The 8,727-nt window shown below is 36.8% G+C and overlaps 1 long non-coding RNA gene across 1 annotated transcript; it reads left to right on the forward strand.

The window, feature by feature from the left end:
• Positions 1-3,759: 3,759 nt before the first annotated feature.
• On the forward strand, positions 3,760-8,339 carry LOC138175326 (uncharacterized). The gene is made up of 3 exons (XR_011171972.1): positions 3,760-3,887; positions 7,640-7,671; positions 8,219-8,339. It is a non-coding gene; the product is annotated as an uncharacterized lncRNA (long non-coding RNA).
• Positions 8,340-8,727: the final 388 nt, after the last annotated feature.

Raw genomic sequence — 8,727 nt, forward strand, 5'->3', positions numbered from 1 at the left:
CTTATGAAACTTTTCTTAGTATGAGAATAATTGAAGGGAAGGGAAAGGTGAGTATATATATATATATATATATATATACATATATATATACACATACATATATAAGTCTATATAGGAGGGTATATGGGTATATGAATACATATGTGAATGTGTGTATATATGTGTACAGGTATACATAGATAGAGGGCACAGGACCAATTTAATGGAAAGGGATGATACTTAAAAGGTGAAATTAAGAGGTGAGAGAGGAATATAATGAGAGGAGATGGGGAGAGACAGAATGGGGTAAACTATCTCATATAGAAGAGGTAAGGGAAAATGGTTACAATGGAGGGGAAGAACAGGAAGGCAAAATGCAATGAGACAACCTTATTCTCATTGAATTTGGCTTAGGAGAGAATGACACACACACTAAATAGAGTATCTCACCCTACAGGAGAGTAGGGGCAAAGGGGATGAGAGGGGGGATGATGGAAAGGAGGGCAGCCTGGGGGGGAGGGAAGTTGGGAGCACCCTCTTTTGAAAAGGGTCGGGATCAAAGTAGAGAAGAGAACAAGTGGGAGGTGGGATAGGAGGGAGGGAAATATATTCAGTCTTCCATAATATATCTACTATGGAAATGTTTTGCATAGCTACACATGTACAACCTATATTGAATTGCTTATCTTCCCAGTAAGGGTGGGTGACAAGGGAGGAAGGGAATGAATCTGGAATTCAAAGTTTTAAAATTGAATGTTTAAATATATATATATATACATATATATATATATACATATATATATGTGTGTGTGTATATGCTATTATTATATGTAACTGGGAAATAAGATATACAGGCACTGGGGCATAGAGATCCACCGTGCCGTGGGAGAAGATATGGAAGAGAACAGATTGGAGGAGGGGAAATCCGGTGGGATCACTATTTTGGGGTGGTGGGTAGGAGAAAAATAGGGAGAAAATTTGTAACTCAATATCTTGTGGAAATGGATGATGTAAACTAGAAGTTAATAAAGCATTTGATTAAAAAAATAATTGTGGTTTTCTGATTAAACTAACTAACAGTGAATTGCTCACAGTTTTTTTTCCCCCAGAACTGTTCAGGATTTAAAACTTGTAACATCTTTTTATAGACTTGGAATATCATTTCCTAAAGTGTTTTTAAGTCAAATTTTGCCTCGATATTGCTTTATTTTTATTTTTGCTGCCACAGTAAGTATAGGATATATTTCTCCATATTAGTAATTTGCTAATATGGAGTTTTCCATGTTAGAAGTAGTATCAAATCACTAGATTCTAAACTCCTTGAGGGCAGATACTGTTTTTATTTTTTAAATTGTCTTCATATCCCTTTGCCTAGCACATAACTGTGTTGTCACAGTTATTTCCATCCTGTACAACTCTTAGTTACCCCTTTTGGGGTGTTCTTGGCAAAGATACTGGTATGGTTTGCTGTTTCCTTCTTCAGCTCATTTTACAGATGAGAAAACTGAGGCAAACAAGGTTAAGCTACTTGTGCAGGGTCACACAGCTAATATTTGTCTGAGGCTAGATTTGAACTCTGGAAGATGAGCCTTCCTAATTCCAAGCCCAATGATCTATCCATTTTGCCACCTAGCTGCCCTTTAGCATATAGTAGGTACTAAATAAACCTCTATTCAGTTGAATCCAGGTAGGTGGAGAATCTGGAACTATAGCATTAGCAATAGGCATTAAGGATAATTGAATTCTTGAGGCTGTGGAAATCTAGCAGATTATGTACCAAAATGAAAACTGAAGATACTGGATTCCATTTTCATCACTCCAATACATTAGCTGTGTGACCTCAAAAGAGTTCCTTGTTCTTCCTGTGGTTCCCATCTTCTTCTAGCACTGAGAATATGATAATACAATAGAAAAAATACAATACAATAATACAAGGGAAAGAATGTGAGAGAGTTGCTGTTGGGAAAAGGGAGATGCCTTATGAGAATGTAGTTAGGTTCTCTGAGGCAATGCTTTTTTTTCCCCCAGAGGAAAGGTGCTTTATCATCGCAAAGTGTAATTTATCTCAGCTTTTTAAAAAATGTAAATGTGCTTGGATTGTGTGAGTGTGTGTGTGTGTGTTTGCACACCATTCTGTTACCCATTTGAAATCTCTCACCATGAACAGCTTTTTAGTTTTGCTTTCAAATTTTCATTATACATGTTTTGTTAAAACTAACTAGTAACAAGGATTTTTTTAGTTTTATTTCATGGCAGTAGTTCTTTCTATTAGTCCAAGCAAATAACATTATCTCACTGTTCACCTAGGAATAGTATGGAGAAAAATAAATGGCTAAACCAACTAGAACACTGCTATTCATTCAGAATAGGACTGGTATCTCCAAAGTAAAAAATGACAGTACTTGCTTCCCAGGTCACCTGGTGGGAGGGAGGAGGGATGCATTTCTAATAGTGAAGAAGTTGGCATTTCCCATCTGCTATACCTCAAACATTATGCTTCTCTCTACTAACCACAAATACAAGAACTATACTAACACTTGGCCATCTGGATCTCCCATCATGCACTGCTTTCATGGTTGGGGGCTCAGATTTTTTTTTTATACTTATATGGTTTACAATCAAAGGAATGCCAGTATTAACTAACACTTTTAGAGAAACTATGAAAATTGTAAACCTAGATTTCTTGTCTTTTGTTAATATTTCAGGTATTGATGATGATGATGATATCTTTCTAAATATAAAGGCCCTCCTTTCCCCTGCCTCTCGCCTTACAAAAATAAAAAATAAAAACCTAGCAGTTTCCCTGACATTACCCTCTTTCAGTAAGGTCCTTTCTAGGAGCACAGCAGTGAGTAATAAATAGTCTTGAAGAAGTCCAATATTTTAAATCATAAATTTTAATTACAATGTTTACTTGTCCTCTGTCTGACTTCTTTCAGGAAGCCAAATGTCTTTCCTGACCCTAGATTACAATATTTAAAGCAATAAGGGACCTTAGTGATTCTCTAATATAGCCTATTTCAGATTTTAAGTAATCTAAAACTGAGAACCAGAGAAGTTAAAAGGTCGAGGTCACATAGGTTATAAGTAAAAGAACCAGGGTCTGAACTCAAATTCTCCTAGTACAAATCTGATACTCCCTCTATTTATGATACTTCATACATATACTCTGTTGCCTCCTATAAGGTTTTGAAAATATTGAAGTCTTGCTCCTCTGACTCCATACATCCAATACCTTTTTGACATTACCATGACTTATGTGAGGATGTGAGGGCCTTGTTAATTCATAACCTTTTTGAATACCCCTCTGAACTTTCCTTTTAGAAAATTTATGTTATTATTCTGATTTGTACTAAGTTTATAATTCCTGGAGAGTTATCTATTTCCACATATTCTGATATAGTCCATCAAGCCTGAACTTGGCATTTAAGTGTTTAGATGGCCCATAATGCCAGCATGCTTCAAATTTCCTTTTTCCATTAATCGCTACTAAAAGCTAAAATTCGACTACTTTTGCCGTTTACCAATTTCTAAGAGGCCTAATAGATAAGGTAGTAGACTTTGGTTTCTTTCTAGATCCTATCAGTTTTGCTGGCTATAGCAATCTCTTTCTCTCCTCAAACTAGTTTGCTATTTAGAATGATCGGTTTCCATTGACCAGCTGCTATTCCAACTGCAGAGTGGGTTGTATTTCAGAGACATGTGATCGGTTTCATTCTTCTAAGTGTCACATACTTGGATATCCCTCAGAATAAAAGATGCTTTTGAAACCAAAGCCATCAGTACTTCTTCAAGAGCAGTTAATTGATAGGGAACATAGTTATTTAGATCCCTAAAATCTAGGCAAATTATATTGCAGCACTCCCTTGATGAATCACTCTACTAAACCTATCAAGAAGGAAAACAAGGTCAGTCTGGCATGACTTGTTCTTGATGAAGATATGTTGACTTTTTGTGATTACTGCTTCCTTTTCTAGATGTACACTAGCCATCCCTTTAATAATATCATCTATTATTCTGCCAATAACTAGCCAAATGACTAACTTATGGTTTACAAGGTCTCTTATGCTTCCCTCCCTTTCTTTTTTTTTTTGGAAAATCAGGACATTTGCCACTCTCTTACACTGTGAGTACCCTTCCCATTCGGTGTTCAGGAATCACTCCTGCCAAGTTTTTTCCTCCCACACCTTAAAATATAATTCATTTGAACCAGGTCATTCAAACCCTTCAAAGGCAATAAGAGACTATCCACCTTTTTATCTAATATATCCCCTTTCTATTAACCATTTTTGTTTCATCCTTTCCAGTACAAGGTTATTTTCCTTGGTAGAGAAAACAGAAACAAAGTGAGTCAGGTAGCCCTGCCTTCTCTCCATCATCAGTTATCACCCGTCCTCCACTTACCCTTTCTTTAATCCTCCTTTTTTCCCCTCAATATAGCAATAACAAAAAGCATGAAATATTTTGTTATCTGTAGCTTTCCTTTGACAGTTTTGGTTTATTCTGAATTTTAACACTCAGATACTATTCTTAAAGGACTGTGTCATGTTTTTGTATTAATCACCATTTCCTGCCCTTGCTTTAATCTTCTGTATATATATGTGTGTGTGTATATGCATATATTTAAATGTGTCTATATATACATCTGTATACATGTTATATCTTTTTAAAATCTTACTTGGCCAATCAATTCCCCATCCATCCACATCAGTTTCTTTCCTTGACTTAGTCGTTCTGTTCACATAAATTCATTGATAGGACCACAAAATTATATGAATCTGGTTCAAATCAGGATCATGTGACCTGCTAAATTTATGTAAACAATTGACTGCTTTCTAAATAATCTTTCGTAGGAGAGTGTCTAGGGGAGTCACTGGTCAATTTAACCTTTTCAGAGGACATAGCATTGAGACTAAGGAAAGTGGCCTTCTGTTTGCAGGCACCTATAGTCTACTCCATGAATATCTCCTTATGTTACTAGTCAAGTTTTAAAAAGATGACTGTCAAAATATTTATTAAGTGCTTTGGACTTCCTTTTTCTAACATTTACACCTGGAAGAGACTTTAGATATCAACCTATCCATATTCCTTGTTTACAGATAAGGAAACTGAGCCTCAGAGACATTTGATTCTTTGCCCAAGTTTGAGTTCTTTGCTACTAAATTCCAGGCTTGTTGGTACAAACTAGGCTCTCAATATGTCAGTGTGAAAAGAGAAATTCATCTGTGCTAGAATTCATGGAATACCATAGTCTTCGAGTTTACTTCCTCCTTTGAAAAGCTATCTAGTATGAAACTGGAAGTTGATGGGGATAGGGAGTGGGGGAGAAGAGGATGTGGTTGGAGAAACAGTACTATTAGGTAATCGCTAGTGTGTGGACTAGACATTCCCCACGTCCACATTCCATGATACAGGAAGTAGTTCTTGGCTTATACCCTTGGGAGAACCTGGTAGCTTTGCCCACTCACTACCGATATATTGCTTAACTCTAATTCCAAATGTATATACATTAATCTTGCTTAGCCTTGCTGGTGATTTAAAAAAAAATTTTTTTTTTTGCTTTTTTCTTTTGGAGGGGCATTTGGGGTTAAGTGACTTACCCAAGGTCATACGGCTAGTAAGTGTTAAGTGTATGAGGCCAAATTTGAATTCAGGTCCTCTTGACTCTAGGGCTGGTGCTCTATTCACTGTGACTGACACCTAGCCACCTTGCTTGTGATTTTTAAAATAGAAAAGCAAGGTAGCATTCACTTGAATTAAAAGAAAGAAATTAAAAAAAATAATCAATTTCTACAGTAGAAAAAAGGAGTTTTTTTCTTTTATGAATGGCTTATGTCATTCCTAGTTGCACCTTTGTTTTACAATGTTCTTTTTGAAATGGATTTTTCTTAAAAAAATGAATACAAAAGAGCCTTGTGGAGGTTTACAGGAATATTCTGAAATGCTACTCTTTAGTATAACAGCCTATTTCATTTCTTAACACATAGGAATTAGAGCAAGAAGGGACTTTAGTGTTTGCAGTTTGGAGTTCAAATCCATCCTTAGATACTTACTAGCTGTGTGAACCAGGACAAGTCACTTGACCACTGTTTACCTCAGTTTCCTCATCTGAAAAATAGGGGTAACAATACCATCTACCTCCCAAGGTTCTTTTAAGGTTAAAATGAGGTGATAATTATAAAATGCTACTTAGTAAATAACATGAGTATAGTTATGAGTATCATAATAATATCTAGGAGGTACAGTAGATAGAGTGCCAGACCTGGAGTCAGGAAGACTCTTTTTCCTGAGTTTAAATCTGGCTACAGACATTTAGTACCTACATGACTCTGGGCAAGTCACTTATCCCTATTTGCTTCAGTTACTCATCAGTAAGATGATCTGGGGAAGGAAATGGAAAACCACTACAGTTTCTTTTCCAAGAAAACTCCAAACGGGGTAATAAAGAGTCAGTCATGACTGAAATGATTGAAAAAAATTATTATTACTATTTAATCCAAGTTCTCATTTTACAGATATGGAAAGTGAGGTTGGGAAGTTCCAATTTCCAGGGCATATATATGTGTACATAGGATTTGAAACTGGGTCCATCTTCATTTCACTGAACCTTTTTCTGTTACTCTTAATTTTAGGCTTCTCCATAGTCAGAAATAGCTTATTCCAGTTTAAAAACAAAACAACATAAAATAAAACTTCAAGACATGTGATGTATGAGAAGGGAAAGATAGCATGCTGTTGTGAAAAGAATCAGGTTTTGGAGTCAGAGAACCTGGGTTCTAATTCCATCTCTGTCATTAATCATATGTTAATTTGGGGCAAATTGAACTCTGAGCTTCAATTTTCCTTTCCATCTTTCAAATGGCGGGCTTAGATTTCATCTTTAAGGTTTATTTTAGCTCTGCTCCTATCATCTGTAATAACAAAACAAGTTTTATAAGCATATTGAAGAAAATGAGGCTACAAAGTCTGTGCAGGAGGTTGGAGAAAAGCTGGGAATTAACTTGCAAGACAGAGTTCATTCAAATTATTGTAAGCTAATCATTGACTTCACCAAAGCTCTGTGCTACTTAGGTGTGATGGTAGAGGTCACTGAGTGTGTGGTTCAGTTATGCCTACCTCATCTAAAATAAATAAGATGTTACACCTTGATACCTTAACCAGATGAAAATAGGTCTCAAAGACTTTAGACTAAGCGAAAAGAACCATTGGATGTCACTGGATGAACTGAAGGGACATTGCACTGGAAACATCGTTAGGTTGACTCAAGAAACCTGGTTGTCCATGATAGATAGAGTCAGTTCTGAAATGTTCTCTCCTTACATGTTACCCACTTGAAGCTCTTAGTTCTGAAACTGACTCTATGTTTCATAAACAACTCACAGGAAATGCCCAGGTTTCCTTGGCTACTTGAAACATACTCCATGGGTGACATTGCTCCAGTTTGTCCAATGGTTTTTAAGGACTTTTTGGATTAGTCTAAAGCAGGTTCCCCATACCTGAGCTAAAGTCTCAGAGTAATATTTTTATCTCTTGGTTAAGATATGGAGGAGGGGGTGGCCATAACATCTTACCACTTATTTTAAATGAGACGGAGACATTCACAGACCCACTCATTGATTCTTATCTTTATACTGATAGACTATTTTTTCTTTTTTTCTAGGCATAAGTAAACTGCCATGTGATATTTTGAAGGTGAGTTCTCCAGTGGTATAATAGGGGGGCAGTTAAGTGGTAAAGTAGATAGGGGTAGCTCGGTGCCACAGTGGATAGAGTGCTGGGCCTAGGGTCAGAAAGATTCATCATCCTGAATTCAAATCTGGCTTCAGATACTTCCAAGCTGTGTGACCCTGCACAAGTCACTTAACCCTGTTTGCCTCAGTTTCCTCATCTGTAAAGTGAATGGAAGAAGGAAATGGCAAACCACGTCCTTATTTTTGCCAAGAAAACTCCAAATGGGGTCACAATGAGATGGACATGACTGAAATGACTGAACAAAAAAAGTCACAAAAATCCTAGGATGGAATTGATTTGCATTACATTATCTTCTACTTTTCAATGACATGGAGTATTTTTCCTGCTTTTCTCCAACCACTGACTTCTCTATTCCCCTGCTGTTGTCAGGCCCCTTTGCTACTATTTCCTCAGTGGGTGGATGATCTCATCTCTGTAATTTCATGGATGGGGATTTCATGGTGAGTTACTGTTCTGCTCTATTCAAGTCTTATTCACTGTTCTCCAGAATTGGAATGGGCAAGGACCAGGAGTTGTGACCACTAAGGAATATGAAAATGTGACTTCCCTCCTGGGGGGATGAGCCTTTGATGCAGAGAATCCTGAAAGGAAAGCAGAAGCCATTAAAAGGAAATGGAGGTGGGAGAATAGAATCTAACTGCTTATTTTAAACAGCTAGCACCAGACCCAATCTTGAGAGCCCCCATTTACCATGGGAAATGATAAGGCCATATATCTTATTGTAATTTTCCCATATAGTTCACATAAATATGGGACAGACATATATGTTTGTGCTTACTACTAGTATGATTTTGAGCAAGTTTTGCGTTTGATTTACATTTGATGACCTATGATTGCAACTCCCAGTCATATGGTCATAGACCATGTGACCTTCATAGGTCAAAAATGAAAAGGATTTGAAAGAAGTTATGTCAGCATAAATTAAGTTCTTACAGAGACAAGTAAAGATCACACACACGTGTGCGTGCGCGCGCGCACACACACACACACACACAC

Source organism: Petaurus breviceps, unplaced genomic scaffold, assembly GCF_028583685.1.
Source record: "Petaurus breviceps papuanus isolate PSGF00001 unplaced genomic scaffold, PetGlider_PUasm1.0 77, whole genome shotgun sequence".
In the NCBI taxonomy this organism is placed as follows: Eukaryota; Metazoa; Chordata; class Mammalia; order Diprotodontia; family Petauridae; genus Petaurus; species Petaurus breviceps.